The sequence below is a fragment of the Myotis lucifugus genome, unplaced genomic scaffold, assembly GCF_000147115.1.
Source record: "Myotis lucifugus unplaced genomic scaffold, Myoluc2.0 scaffold_2478, whole genome shotgun sequence".
NCBI classification, from domain to species: domain Eukaryota; kingdom Metazoa; phylum Chordata; class Mammalia; order Chiroptera; family Vespertilionidae; genus Myotis; species Myotis lucifugus.
In genome coordinates this window covers 2,833-5,304 of record NW_005873526.1, presented here as the reverse complement: position 1 = coordinate 5,304, position 2,472 = coordinate 2,833, and the positions used below count along the sequence as shown (strand labels likewise).

At 51.3% G+C, this 2,472-nt stretch overlaps 1 pseudogene; it reads right to left on the bottom strand.

Annotated features, from left to right (window-relative positions):
• Window positions 1-1,733: 1,733 nt before the first annotated feature.
• On the bottom strand, window positions 1,734-2,221 carry LOC102424501 (annotated as a pseudogene).
• Between the last annotated feature and the right edge of the window lie 251 nt (window positions 2,222-2,472).

Below are 2,472 nucleotides of genomic sequence, written 5' to 3'. Positions count from 1 at the left end.
GAAAGGTCCCAAGTTCGATTCCGGTCAAGGGCATGTACCTGGGTTGCGGGCACATCCCCAGTGAGGGATGTGCAGGAGGCAGCTGGTCGATGTTTCTCTCTCATCGATGTTTCTAACTCTCTCTCTCTCTCTCTCCCTTCCTCCCTGTAAAAAATCAATAAAATAAAAAAAAAAAAACACATGATACTTCAGTCAAAGTTTTCGGTTATGAACCAGTCTTATTGAGTCTATACAAAGAAATGTATTGCCATGATTTATTAAGCATTGCCAAATTAAGGAGGAATTATATAAGGAGAAAAACATACTGACCTGCTCTAAGATTTTCTGATTTTCCTTGCCAGTTCCTTTTTATGGACTCTTCAGAGTAATTGTCCTTAAATGGCAAGAAGAAATTTACAGTGTGTCTATATTCAAATAGATAGTTACAGCTGTCCCTGTAGTAGGGTTCCCCTTACTTGACTTGTTCTCTCAGAATGGACTAAAGGAGCTTTATTTCCTCACAGGGTCTTACATGTCACTGGACCTCACAGGGCCTGTAATTCCTGTAACAGAGGGCTAGTACTCACCACCTCACTACTTCCTTTTGTTCAAAACAGGCCTTCCCCAGTTTCCTACAGTTGAGGTTTTGTGCCACCCCTGACATGGGCATGGTCACACAGGCCTGCAAGACAGTATACAGGTTGCTAACTGTCAACTGTCTCTCCATAGAGACCAAAACCTAATGGGTATTCTTCTTTGCCCAATTGGGCACCTGCCCTTTTGGCAGCTAGGCATCCTGTACTTTTGGGGTTCACCCCACATCGCCTCCTTTTAGGACAGCTAACACATAGCCATAACAATGGCCCTCAGTGTGGGAGACTGGACACTTGTCAGTTACTCCCAAAGACTACCAAGGACTGTAGACCATCACTGGTCCACAGCAATTGCTGGCAGCTACAGCTACATTCAAACCTGTAAGAGAATTGAAGGTTAATACAACATATTAATACAATGAAACATAATATTGGCACCATGGCCGCTTTAGGCAGCTAAATCTTCTGCTACTAAACATGAGATATGGTAGGGCTATACAAACATCTTAGGGAGGTGACTAAAGTCTACTTTTGACCTTTCTATATAAGGTAAAATTGTCCTTGTCTCTCTGAAGCCATGTCTATGAAGATGCAGGCATCATCTGAGTCTATTATACAGTTTTCTGCAGGCCACTGTCAGGGCTATGCATTGCAGCCAGTTTTTCTTTCTAGCCACAAATATAGTTTGTCCAATTTCCTTAAAATGTATTCTGGCACAGGAGAAAGTTGTTTTGCTGTACACAGGTAGCTTAACCCCTATACAACTGGGCTTGGACCTCTGCCCAGCAAACTGCAGTCTATAAGTTCAATATGCAGCCTCCAGTTCTCCTAACCCAACAAGGTTTCGGCCAGTCTCGGAGTCAGACTTCTCCTCTCTTGGAGAATTTCAAAGTCCTGATGGCTCCCAGGTCCAGGGATAGTGCCCTTTTGTTAACCCTGTTTATTAGTTACAGGGCACTGCTTTCTTGCCTTCCCACCAGTTCCCTTTGTGGCAGAGCAGCAACCAGGCCTCTTCCAAGGGAGTGCACTGGAAGGGGATATCAGCCCCTCCTATGAGCCAGCTGCTTCGCCTAGGGTCTCCCGGGGGCCCGGCCAGAGCATCCTCCAGCAAATCCTGGAAGCTGCTGCCTTCTCGCAGGGGCATGAACTCAAGCAGGTGGTTCAGGAGCTGGGTGGTGACAGTGGCGTTGATGGGCTGGCACGTGGATATGAATGTGTGCACCTCATGCATGCACTGGATGTAGCCGGCAGCGAAGCGCTCACTGGCTTCTGCCTGCAGCTGCTCGCGGCCCGCGAGCCCTGCCCCCGCAGCACTCCCGCAGCACGCACTGCACCGTCAGCTCCAGCACATTTGGTGTTCTCCAGCTTGGCCTGCACCTGCACCGGCGGGGGCGCCAGGTGGGGAAGGGAGGTGAGGCCAGGCAATGCCCTGACCCCCGTCCGCCCACTCAGCAGCCCCTGGGCACCGGCCCGCCAGCCTCACCTCGGTGCCCACCAGCAGCTGCCGCAGCTCCTGCAAGCTCTCGTTGATCCGCAAGCCGCTTCTTCTCCACCAGGGGCTTCTGGGCCTTGCGGTCCCCCCGCGCCTCCCAGCGGTCCTTATTCTCTCGGCCTGCGTGGTCTCGTCAGGGCGCCAGGGGCGACGCCATAACCAGCACTGCCTGAAGCGCCGCGGGCGCGCCCAGCACCCTTAGCTGCACTGCCAGCAACAGCCCCTGTTCTCCCCACTCTCTCGCTGCTGCTTCTTTTTTCAGGGCCGCAGCGGGCAGTTCAGGCATTCAGCCCCCCTTCTTTGACCTGGCTCTCAGGGGCAGAGTCTGCCTAGAAAACAGTTCTAAATCACCAGGGCGGCTGCAGACCTCAGCTTTGTTCCTCCTCCACTTTTCTCCTGGGAGTTTAG